Source organism: Dendrobates tinctorius, unplaced genomic scaffold (genome assembly GCF_039654945.1).
Source record: "Dendrobates tinctorius isolate UK_male_01 unplaced genomic scaffold, ASM3965494v1 ptg000064l, whole genome shotgun sequence".
Lineage (NCBI taxonomy): Eukaryota > Metazoa > Chordata > Amphibia > Anura > Dendrobatidae > Dendrobates > Dendrobates tinctorius.
The window spans coordinates 57,348,643-57,362,594 of NW_027361732.1; positions in this window are offsets into that span (position 1 = coordinate 57,348,643).

Consider the following 13,952-nt stretch of genomic DNA (forward strand, 5'->3'; position numbering starts at 1 on the left):
AGCCACAGTGCCATGGGCTTTAAACTTCTTGATGACACTGCGCACGGTAGACACAGGAAAGTTCAGGTCTTTGGAGATGGACTTGTAGCCTTGAGATTGCTCATGCTTCCTCTCAATTTGGTTTCTCAAGTCCTCAGACAGTTCTTTGGTCTTCTTTCTTTTCTCCATGCTCAATGTGGTACACACAAGGACACAGGACAGAGGTTGAGACAACTTTAATCCATGTCAACTGGCTACAAGTGTGATTTAGTTATTGCCAACACCTGTTAGGTGCCACAGGTAAGTCACAGGTGCTGTTAATTACACAAATTAGAGAAGCATCACATGATTTTTCGAACAGTGCCAATACTTTTGTCCACCCTCTTTTTTATGTTTGGTGTGGAATTATATCCAATTTGGCTTTAGGACAATTCTTTTTGTGTTTTTTTATTTAAGACAAATTAAATGAAGATAATAATACCAAAGAATTTGTGTTTGCAATCATTTTCAGGAAGAAACTGAGTATTATCTGACAAAATTGCAGGGGTGTCAATACGTTTAGCCACAACTGTATAAAAAGAAGATCCACAAGAAATAATCACACATGTGTGCCAATGTTCCAGGTGTCAATGATGCCCTTTGAGTGGTGGGTGGAGGATGAATTTCGGGCACAAAGGGTACTGGATCAACAGATACAAGGTATATATAGTCTACATAAAATACAAAAAAATTTCCGTATGTATTTCAGGAGGCAGACACATATGCTCACACGCTCAGTATGGATTTGACAATAATGTAACAAGTTGAAAAAGGGTACAGTATGACAAGATACAAGGTATATATAGTATAGTTTAAACATTCTAAATCTCCATAGACATTTCATGAGGCAGACACAGACGCTCTCAGTCCCAGTATGCATTAGCCAAGAATATAAAAAGTATAAAAAGGTTACTGTATCACCAGCTACATATAGTACATATAGTGTTGTTTAAACATTATAAATCTCCTTAGTTTTTTCAGGAGGCAGACACAGATGCTCTCAGGGTCAGTATGGATTACAGAATATAAAAAGCAGTAAAAGGGTAATAGATCAGAAGTGTACAGCGCATACAGTGTTGGGGTAATTGTAAATCTCAGTAGATATTTCCAGAGTCAGAAACAGACTCTCACTGGCCCAGTATGGATTAGACTACTATATAAAAAGCAGTAAATGGGTAAGGTATCACAAGCGTACAGCTGTATACAGTTTTGGGTTAATCTTAAATCTACAAATATATTTCTGGAGTTACAGACAGACGTTCACAGGCTCAGTATGGATTACACAGTGTACTGTGTTCTAATACTTTGAAAACTTCGTTTATTTTTCAGTGTCAGTCTGCCAGTCCAGACTCTCCGCTAGAGGAAAATAGATGGATAAAAGTACAGACGTAAAGTCAAGTGATTTTAGATATTTTTGAATTTGTACTCACGGGAAAACCTCCCGGGAGAATTCGCAGAGGCGATGCTGACCCTCAATAACTTTAACTGTGGATACAGCTAAAACGCAAATTAGTGAAGAAAGGGTTGCAGTATCGCAGTTGCGTCAATCCCATCACCGTAACTCGTCTCCATCAAATTGTGATCACAGGGAGAGCTGTAGACATGGTCCTCACTAACTATCATGATCTGTCTGGTCACTTTGGAGTGCAAAACACACAAGCCACAGGCCGTAGGGGATTCTATTGAATTGCCATGACAGGACACATTGAAAAATGGTGGCAGGAACGTCTGTGACTATGAAAAATGTGAAAGGTGATCACAAAGCACCATTGCATCCGATTGGGAGTTGACGCCCATTACAAGTGGTAGCCATTGGTAATCTGAAAGTAGAGGCCAGCAGGACAGGACATAGCTACATCTTAACCATCATCGATCTGTTCACCAAATTTGTAGTGGCTGTCCCTGTGACGGATTTAACTGGCCAGACTACACAGCGGTGGAGCAGGAACAGGTAAGTATTGCAAGTGATGTGTCCCTGAGCAAGCAGGGGGGACCCACTCATGGGCGCCGGTACTGGCTCAGGGTCCCTCATAGTATGCCAGTGTGTCTGATGGCGAATGGGCCCCCCCACCATCAGAGAAACTTTATTGTACTGTGAGAGGCCCTGTGCCAGTGCCATTGCCAAAGGGTTGGGCCACACACCTGTTCAGGGCAACAGCACTTGCCCGGGTGCGGCAGGTGTTGAACCCGGCCTGGGGTGGGGGGGCAGCCCATTTCAGGTGGTTTAAAAAATGGCATATGTTGATGTGTAGGCTGGACTTTCAGCTGCTCCAAATGGAGGAATTGGAGAAGTCAGAGGAAGAGGACAAAAGCGAGCCTTTTTTTCTGGCAACCTATGTGTTATCAGGGGAGGGTGGGACAAAATCTTTTGAAACCCATGCCAAGTTTTTTGACAGCTACGGGCCTGCCGGATAACCGCTGCTGCGATGAAGATGCCTGCTGCGGATCCTTCTCCTGTTCTCACCTATTGTCACCAGCACCCTTTTCTCCCAATGGATGCCAATCCGGGTCAACAACTGGGTCATCCATGACCTCATCTTCAATGTCATCTGCACCTTCCTCTGTACCTTCCTCTGTGTCATCGTGTAAGGTGGTATAGTATGCAGGAAGGGGCACCTGAGTTTCAACAGGGTCTGATTCGGGCTCAGTAGACTGCGAGGGCAATGTAGTGCTGTGGGTGAATGTACCAGCAGATTCGTCTGGCAGTGGCTGTGCATCAGTGCACTCCATGTCAGATTCATCTTGGACTGGGGAATTCAGGATTTGACTTGATAACCCAGGAATGGTATGAGAAAAGATCTCCATGGAGTAATCTTAAGTGTGTGCTGCAACATCCTTCATTTTTGGTGTGGGTGAAGGACACAATGAAAGGTGTTGTTTCTGACCAGAGGCCTGCACTGACGACTCTGTGCTTGCAGTTTTTGTAACTTCAGAAGAGGAGGCTATAGAGCTGGAGGCTGTTTTGGCAATGTAAGCCAAAGCCTGTCCCTGATGCTCCGGCTTTAAAAGCGGTTTACCTACTCCAAGAAAAGGGAACCTTAAAGGCCTTCTTGTGCCAGACAATGACGCAGGCTCAACACCTCCTGCCTTAGCTGCTATTGTGCTTTTGCCAGAACCAGCCGATGCACCACCACAACCACCATCAGTACCAGCTGCGCCCCCCGGCCCACGTCCGTGGACTCTGCCACCAGACTTCCTCATGTTTGGGAAAATGTACCAAAAATACCAGCAGAGAAATGGTACTGTTTGAGTAGCGTACAGCTGTATAAGGTGTATGTAAGAAGTGAAATCTCTGTATATATTTTGTGAGTCACAAACGCTCATCCAGTATGTATTTCACCGTAATCCAACAAGCAGATATGTGGTACTGTTTCAGAGGTGTACAGCTATATACGTTGTTGGTGAAACTGTCAATCTCCGTATATGTATTTACGGAGTGTCACACACACACGCTGACTCTGTGTAGATGTGACAATAATAAGAACATCAGATATCCGATACTGTTTGACAATCGGACTGCTCAATATGGTGTATAAAGAAATGGAAATGTCCGTATATGTATTTATGGAGTGTCACACACACACACGCTGACTCTGTGTAGATGTGACAGTAATAAGAACACCAGATATCCGATACTGTTTGACAATCGGACTGCTCAATACGGTGTATAAAGAAATGGAAATGTCCGTACATGTATTTATGCAGTGTCACACACACACACACTGACTCTGTGTAGATGTGACAGTAATAAGAACACCAGATATCCGATACTGTTTGACAATCGGACTGCTCAATACGGTGTATAAAGAAATGGAAATGTCCGTATATGTATTTATGGAGTGTCACACACACACGCTGACTCTGTGTATATGTGACAGTAATAAGAACACCAGATATCCGATACTGTTTGACAATCAAACTGCTCAATACGGTGTATAAAGAAATGTAAATGTCCATATATGTATTTATGGAGTGTCACACACACACGCTGACTCTGTGTAGATGTGACAGTAATAAGAACACCAGATATCCGATACTGTTTGACAATCGAACTGCTCAATGCGGTGTTTAAAGAAATGGAAATGTCCGTATATGTATTTATGGATTGTCACAGACACACACTGACTCTGTGTAGATGTGACAGTAGAACACCAGATATCCGATACTGTTTGATAATCGGACACCTCTATATGGTGTATGTCTGGAAAAATGTTAATCTCCGTGTATTTTTTTACAGAGTCACACACATATAGCATGTATTTGATCGTGATACCAGCCGGTACACGGTATTGTGTCAGGAGCGTACACCTCTAAACCGTGTGTGAAAAAATGTACGCTCAGTATCTACAGTGCAGATAAAAAGGTATAAAAGGATTTTTGCTTTTAAAAAAGCAGTCTGCACAGCAGTGTGCAAACAGCAATGCAGCTATCAGGGAGCCTTATAAGGCAGCCTAATAACCAACAGAGCTGCTGCACACAAATATATCCTCCCCTGTCACTGCACACTATACTGTTGTGTTTTACAGTGACATTCGCTATCAGCACAAGCAATTTTTTTGACTTTTTCCTTGCCTAAACACTCTCCCTATTGAGAACGATCAGCAGCAACCTCTCCCTATGCTAAGATCGGCAATGCTTTATTTTTGTCACTTATTGTGCCCCTTACAGCTCTATTTAGCCATAGTGGTTTCCTCCTATGTCTAGCATGTTTATTCCCATACGGTATATATTGTGCACAGGTCCTATTCAGGATGCTAACAGACGTCTCCCATTTTCTTTGTGTATTTTTATGTCTCAGGATATCGTCCCAGTTAATTGCACCAAGATCATCTCTCATCTGTTGGAAATTTGCTTTCCTGAAGTTTAGTGTCCTTGCAACCCCTCTATTACACATCTCATTAAAAGATACATGAAAACTTATTGTTTTGTTATCACTATTACCCAAGTGACCCTCCACCCCTACATTTGATATGCGGTCTGGCCTGTTGGTTAATATTAGGTCTAGCAGTGCTCCCCCTCTTGTTGGGTCCTGAACTAGTTGTGAAAGGTAATTGTCTCTCATAGTTGTCAAAAACCTATTACCTTTACTGAAACTGCAGGTTTCGGTTCCCCAGTGTATTTCAGGGTAGTTGAAGTCCCCCATAATAATGATTTCTCCTTCAGTTGCTGTTTTATATATTTGCTTTACGAGGATATGATTGGAGACTTCCAAATGCTCACAATCTGCGCACCGCACTCCATCAGGATTCTCTGGTTTTGGCATAAAGAACATTCTGTCATGCGACCACAGATTTGCAATTTGCATACTTCCGGCCATATTCCAACTAGACATGGGAGGGCTCACTCAATTCACTTATATTGAACAAGCCTGAGAACAACTAGTCAGGATGTGGCCAAAAGTTTACAAATCATATATTCTTGATCACATGTCTGCCTGCTCTCTATGCTGACACTGGAGAATTCTGACAGCATGTGGTGCGCAAGCTGTGAGGGTTTAAAATTTGCAGCCACATAGAGTGACTTTTAGAAAAAGACTGGCCAAACCTTTTAAATACTATCCAGTCAACAATGCAGTTTGCAGCAAAAAGTCATCACTTCTAAAGCAGTATTTAACCACAAGGCCTAAATGATAGCCATAGTTAAGGCCCTTTAACATTTAGCGATGCACCAGCGATCCGACCAGCGATACGACCTGGTCAGGATCGCTGGTGCATCGCTAAATGATCGCTAGTGAGGTTTCACACAGAAAGATCTCACAGCGATGCAGCAGCGACGCAGCGCACGATACTCACCTTTCACACACAGTGATCCTGACGTCCTCCCGCCCGCCTCCACGCGTCGCTCGTCGTCACAGCAGGAAGCCCAGCAGGAAGCAGACAACGAGAAATGGAGCCGGACACTGTCGCGCGATCAGCGATGGACAGCGGGGGAGCCGGTCGGAGGTAAGTATCACACATAGCGATATCGCTATAACGTCACAAAATCGGTGACGTTATAGCGATATCGCTATGTGTAAAACCCCCTTTAGTATGGATGGCTGTTGGGGAGACAAACACTGGCATGATTTGCCATCTTGTGACTTCCTCACAGCAGGTCTCAAATAGAAGTCATAGAGGTTACACTTAAGGTAACAGGCATCTCATCCGAATTATGAAAAGCAAATTAATACTTACTGTAAGTTTATCTATGAGAGGCAGGAAACCCTTTCATACATCAACGCAAACTAATATGAAGTCAGAACTGGAGAAGAAAAAACGATTTTTCGACACTTCAATTCATAAAATTCATCTTTTTAATAGAAATTTGCTTAAAAACAGGAGGATCTATCATGATGATAAAGCCTTTTGCATATCTCGCTTACACTATGCCCTTAGTCATTTTTAAATGAGATCCTAATAAAAAGATGCATTTTATGAATAAAAGTGCCAGAAAATCCTTTTTTTTTTTTCTTCATTTCTACAATAGCTGAGCGTCACCAGAATAATTAGCACCCATTCAACAACTTTCCGGTGTATCCTGAGCTATATTGGCTTGATGATCTTCTTTATTATTCTACAAAATATGGAGTCAGTTGTTCCCTTTTGTAGGAAAAAAGAAATAAATAGAAATATAGACTAAATTGTGTGCCTCAGGAGTTATGTATTGAAAGACAATCAAACTAACAGTCTTGGGATCAACATCTCAATTACAGAAATATATTGAACTTAAACTCATTATTAAAATAGAGTATAAAGTCTATTAAGCATGTGCAGTTTATCCCCATTTCTCCCTTTTTACAACAACATGCATTATGAATTTCCCCTCTGTTCTCATAGGCAACAAATAGATAACCATAGAGACTCTGTACTGAAACAAAGGAAAAATTTGAATCTATCTTGCATCGAGAGAGAAGCCATGCTTTATCTGCGGCTAAAGTACTAATTTTAACCCCTTCATGACCCAGCCTATTTTGACATTAATGACCTGGCCTTTTTTTGCAATTCTGACCAGTGTCCCTTTATGAGGTAATAACTCAGGAGCACTTCAATGCATCCTAGCGATTCTGAGATTGTTTTTTCGTGACATATTGGGCTTCATGATAGTGGTAAATTTAGGTTGATCGTTTTTGCGTTATTTGTGAAAAAAATGGAAATGCGACAAAAATTTTGAAAATGTCGCAATTTTCAAATTTTGAATTTTTATTCTGTTAAACCAGAGAGATATGTTACACAAACTAGTCAATAAATAACATTTCCCACATGTCTAATTTACATCAGCACAATTTTGGAAACAATTTTTTTTTTTGTTAGGAAGTTATAGGGGTTAAAAGTTGACCAGCGATTTCTCATTTTTACAACGAAATTTACAAAACCATTTTTTTAGGGACCACCTCACATTTGAAGTCACTTTGAGGGGTCTATATGGCAGAAAATACCCAAAAGTGACACCATTCTAAAAACTGCACCCCTCAAGCTACTCAAAACTACATTCAAGAAGATTATAAACCCTTCAGGTGCTTCACAGGAGCTAAAGCAACACGGAAGGAAAAAATGGACATTTTAATTTTTCCAACAAAAATTTTCCTTTAGTATCAATTTTTTCATTTTCACATGGGTAACAGGATAAAGTGGATCCTAAAGTTTGTTGGCCAATTTCTCCTGAGTACAATGATTCCTCATATGTGGTCATAAACCACTGTTTGGAAAATATGCTGGAATATTTATCGGTTGCCATGTCACGTTTGGAGAGTCCCTGTGTGCCTAAACATTGGAGTTCCCCCACAAGTGACCCCATTTTGTAAACTAGACCCCAAAGGAACTTATCTAGATGTGTGGCGAGCACTTTAAACCCCCAAGTACTTCACAGAAGTTTATAAAGCAGAGCCATGAAAATAAAAAATCATTTTTTTTTCTCAAAAAATGATTTTTAGCCCACAATTTTTTATTTTCACAAGGGTAACAGGATAAATTTGACCATAAAAGTTGTTGTCCAGTTTGTCCTGAGTACGCTGGCACCCCATATGTGGGGGGAACCACTGTTTGGGCACACGTCGAGGCTTGGAAGGGAAGTAGTGACGTTTTGAAATGCCAATTTGATGGAATGGTCTGCGGGCGTCATGTTACGTTTGCAAAGCCCCTGATGAGCCTAAACAGAGGAAGCCCCCCACAAGTGACCCCATTTTGGAAACTAGACCACCCAAGGAACTAATCTAGATGTGTGGTGAGCACTATCAATCCCCAAGTTCTTCACAGAAGTTTATAACGCAGAGCCGTGAAAATAAAAAAAAAAAATTCCCTTAAAAAGTGATTATTTAGCCCACAATTATTTATTTTCACAAGGGTAACAGGAGAAATTCAACCTCAAAAGTTGTTGTTCAATTTGTCCCAAGTATGACGGAACCCCACATGTGGGGGTAAACCACTGTTTGGGCACACGTCAGGTCTCAAAAGGGAAGTAGTGACGTTTCGAAATGCAGATTTGATGGAATGGTCTGCGGGTATCATGTTACATTTGCAGAGCCTCTGATGTGCCTAAACAGTGGAAACTCCCCACATGTGACCCCATTTTGGAAACTAGACCGCCCAAGGAACTTATCTAGATGTGTGGTGAGCACTTTGAACCCCCAAGTGCTTCACAGAATTTTATAATGCCCAGGCGTGAAAATAAGAAATCATTTTTTTTTCCACAAAAATAATGTTTTAGCCCCCAATTTTTTATTTTCCCAAGGGTAAAAGAAGAAATTAGACCCCCAAAGTTGTTCTGCAATTTTTCCTGAGTATGCTGATACCCCTTATGTGGGGGTAAGCCACTGTTTGGGCTCACGTCGGGGTTCGGAATGGAGGGAGCACTGTTTGACTTTTTGAACGCAAAATTGGCTGGAATAAATGGTGGCGTCATGTCGAATTTGGAGACCCCCTGATGTGCCTAAACAGTGGAAACCCCTCAATTCTAACTCCAGTCCTAACCCCAACACACCCCTAACCCTAATCGCAACTCTAATCATAACCCTAACCACAACCCTAACTCCAACACACCCCTGACCCTTATCCCAACTCTAACCCTAACCACAAGCCTAACTCTAATCCCAACCCCAACCCACCCCTAACCCTAATCCTAACCCTAATTCCAACCCTAACCCTAGTTACAAACCTAATCCCAACCCTAATTCCAACCCTAACCCTAATTCCAACCCTAACCCTAATTCTAGCCATAACCCCAACCCTAATTCCAACCTTAACCCTAATTCTAACCCTAACCCTAATTCCAACCCCAACCCTAACCCTAGCCCTAATCCTAGCCCTTACCCTAACCCTAGCCCTAGCCCTAACCCTAGCCCTAACCCTAACCCTAGCCCTAACCCTAGCCCTAACCCTAGCCCTAACCCTAACCTAACCCTAGCCCTAACCCAAAATGGAAAAATAAAAATATTTTCTTTATTTTATTATATGTGCCTGCCTATGAGGGTGATAAGGGGGCGGTGATTTACTTTTTTTATTTTGAACACTGTGAGTTTATCACAGTGATCAAAATAAATGAATGAATCTGCCGGCCGGCATATTCCGGCGGGTGCACCACGTGCCCGCCATTTTCCAAGATGGCGGCGCCCATGCAGGAGGGACAGCGGGACACCGAGAGCCAGAGGGGGACCAAAGCAGGTACCGGGGAGGGTGAGGGGGGATCGGACTGCGGGGGGGAGCGGAGGGACAGGGAGGGGGGGCAGATCGAGACAGCAATGTCCGATCACTGCCGTCAGTCCATGGCGGGGGAGATCGCCGCTGCCAACCGGTGTGGAGGGGTCAGGGTAGTGTCTCCAGCCATGTCCGATGCTACTGCAACATCGGCCATGGCTGGATTGTAATATTTCACCATATTTCATTGATGAAATATTACAATCGTGCTGCGCATGTGCCCGCCATTTTCAAGATGATGGTGCCCATGCAGGAGGGATGGCGGGGGCACCGGGACAGCCAGAGGGACATAGCAGGTACCGGGGAGGGTGAGGGGGTGATCGGACTGCGGGGGGAGCGGAGGGAAGCAGATCATGATGGCAGTGTCCGATCGCTGCCTTCAGTCTGTGGCAGGGGCCGATCGCCCCCGCCAGCCGGTGTGGGGGGGTCAGGTTAGGGCCTCCAGCCATGTCCGCTACTGCAGCATCGGCCATGGTTGGATTGTAATATTTCATCAAATTTCACTGATGAAATATTACTATCGCTCTGATTGGCAGTTTCACTTTTAACAGCCAATCAGAGCGATTGTAACCACGTGGGGGCTAAGCCATGCCCCCTGTGGTGAAGCACAAAGCCTCCTGTGTGTGCGGGTTGGGTGACCTTTCAGTGACTACGGTCACCTGACCCACAGGAGGGTATTTTATACCATGACTCCTACTTAGGCATCATGGGTCATTTAGGCACGGCTTTTCATGACGCCTACGTAGGCATCATGGGTCGGGAAGGGGTTAAGGTATCCAACAAGGGAGGCAATTTGGTGATCCTAATTCACACAACTTATAAAGATATGCGTCTAAAAAATCTAACACATAAACTCACCTATAGTGTACTACACAAGGATCCAAATGATAATTTCAATGCTGAATTAAAATCTATACTTACCTCAACTTTAGTTTCCAAACTAATCTCCAAAAATAAAAAGAATTTCAATGCAATGCAATGCCTGAAAGTAATCTCTGCCTTTTGTCTTCATTTTAATACTACCCCCCTCCGATGAACGTCAGTTATTAACCCAAAATTTAGCACCTGCACCCTGCACTCTCTCAAAAATCCATACCTCTTCCTCCCTTCTATGGCCACTGCATTCAGGCATCTTCTGCGCAGGTGCCGGCCGACTTCTGCTCCAGTGACCTCTGGATTGTGCGCTGATAAGGTGTTCTCCCCACTTTCTCCATACTCAGTCATCGCTATGTACACATAGTTCCTAGCAATTAGAAATGAGCGAACATGATTGGAAAATGTTTGCCAATCTCAAAGTCAGCATGAACACAGCACATCCAGATTCATATTCACTTTCTCAAGCATTTTTACTCAAAGTTGACAAAAGTCGGACACAGCTCAGTAAATCATTGCATGTGCACTAAGGCTTTTGCATTACTTTGGCTACAATAGTGGTTTCGTATGATGAGTGATGGGGTGGGGTGACATGTTTGATGGTCGGTATGTGCTTTTTTTTTTCTTCCCTTAACTTTATGTGTGTTGAATTCGGCAACAAATCAGAGCGCAGAAACCATCCACAACTCCATGACGGAAGGTCTTTGACTGGTTGCCAAAATCACATGTCCCTGGCCATATGAAAAGCGGACTTCTTGTTTAGTGGTGCCATTTGCTCAGTGTCAGAGTACAGAGAGGTCACTCCTGCACAAGTGCTGGTGCAGAAACTGAACTTGTCAGTGACATGGATGGGATCCTGTCCTGTGTGAAATCAATTTTCCAGCATTGAAGTAAATTGTGCAAACTATGTGGCAGTCTCCGCAAGTCATATTTGCTACTTCAAATTGTTTGTGCTAAACCGTTGCGGTGGCAAATCAGAAGGCAGACTTCCACTTAAAAATTGTTCGGCATAATATAGTGTTGCGGCCACGAGGCCCAATTAGCTACTCCAATTTTTTTGTGCTACACTCGTTTCAGTGGCAAATCAGAAGGCCAGTTTTTAACTTAAAAATTGTTAGGCATAGCATGGTGTTGCAGCCATGAGGCCCAATTAGCTTCTCCAAATTGTTTGTGTTAAAACTGTGTTTCAGTGGTAAATCAGAAGGCCAGATTTCAACTTAAAAATTGTTAAAAAAAATTTGCATCCCCTTGAGAAAGCGGTCTGGAACACACAAAATATGCATTGGGGACTTTGCCATCCGGCTCAGGTTGTTCTCTCTTCCACTGGAAAGCTCTGCCCTGCAATGTGTCTGTTACTAGACAATATAGAGATTTCTCATTACCATGAACTCCTCATGCATTGGGAGAGTTTTTACTGGGGTATATCATTCGACACTGCTGTACTTTTTTTGCTACAACGTTTAAGCATATGAGTAATGTTTTTGTACACATTTTCTTATTATGCATGACCCTGTTGCATGTGTCTGTTTTTGTATTGTCATTTTATAAAAATACTTTATCATAATTTATATTTTTTTACTATAATTATCTGATACTCCGGTATTTTTCCTGTGTTTCTGTGGCAAATCAGAAGGCCAGATTTCCACGTAAAAATTATTAGGCCTAATATAGTGGTGCAGCAACGAGGCCCATTTAGCTACTCCAAATCGTTTGTGCTAAAACTGTGTTTCAGTGACAAATCGGAAGTCCACATTTGAAAATATAAATTTCTTGTGCTAATACCGTGTCTTGAAACAATACCACATTTTGGCAGAATAATATGTTGTGCTGGTAATATTTTGGCCTAGCCAGGAGTCCACATTTCAAAATATAAATTCTTTTGTGGTAATACTGTGGTACAGAATTAAGACCATATTTCTCCAGAAAAATATTTTGTGATGGTAATATTTTTTGCCATACATGAGTCCACATTTGAAAATATAAATTGCAGAATCACCCGCTGTGATCTTTTCAGCAAAGAGCTCTCAGCTGGCCCCTATCATCCAGGCAATTACACGATTGGGTGATGAGCAACCAAAGAGGCCGTGCAGGCTGTTCACAATAATAATTTATTGGAAAAATAATATTGAGCGCATGGCATATACGCCTCTGGATTACAATGCGTGGAATATATGTATATACCACAGTACGAACACCGCTAACTAAACAATATCCTTTTTTTAAAATAAAGAAACACAGGCCGATTGGACGCTATTCATCTTTTGAAGTTCACAACATCAGGGTCTTCCATCCTTTCTCCCTCAGAGTAACGGTCATATACTGTCCCCCAAGCTCACCCACCACTTCCTTGGCCACTTTTCTGCCTTGCTGCCACACTTCATGTCCTCAGAATTGCCAACCCTTATCCTGGGAGACTTCAACAGCCCCACCTCCCCAACTGCATCCCAGCTTCTATCTCTACCCACTTCTTGTGGCCTCTCACAACTTTCAACCTCCAAGACACACAAAGATGGTAACACCCCTGATCTTGTCTTTGTCCAGTTCTGTTCAATCTCCTACCTAGATAACCCACCTCTTACCCTTTCCAACCCATGAAATTAGGGCTAACCACAACTTACACATTTTTAAGCACTCCCTAAAAACACTTCTATCTGCTCAGACCATATTTCGTCCAGTCCCATATTTAACTGCAAAAAATGTTGCCCATCAGTGCAGATGCTTTCCTCCTCTTGAGTCTGGGACTCTTTGGAGCAGAACTGTGATACCCATGGAATTAAATTTACAAACAGCTCTGAAGACTCACCCATGTGTGTTTTCCCACAGTCAGTTGGATGGTTGGAGAGTTGTGACTTGGGGGAAACAAGGGTAATTGGGGTGCCGCTTATGAGGCCTGTACTTTGTGTGATGTTAAGGTGAAGGAAGAAGAGGAGAGGTCACTTGATGCAGATCTTGCCATCTACTGGAGCACATTCTGTCTCCCATCCACAAGGCATACCCATGAGGGGCTGCCAAAGAAAGGGAGTCAAGTAGCCTGTCCAGTAACAGAAATTGTAAAAATGCTACGCAATTTGTCAGTGCAGCAAAACAAACCTACTTCTCATCTCTCATATCATCCCTGTCTCGCTACACGAAACAGCTTTTCAGTACTTTCAATTCTCTCTTCATCTCCCAGTTTCCCCTCCCTATCCACTCATCTTATCGACTTTGCCTCATTTTTTAAGCAGAAGATTGACAACATAAGGCAAAGCTTTTGCCGAAAGTCCCCACAGCCCTCCTCCAAAACCACCTTCACCCTCACGGAAGATCAACTTTCCTCTTTACTCTCCAAACTACGTCTCAACACCTGTGAACTTGACCCAATCCCATTCCACCTAATTCCAAACCTTACAACAT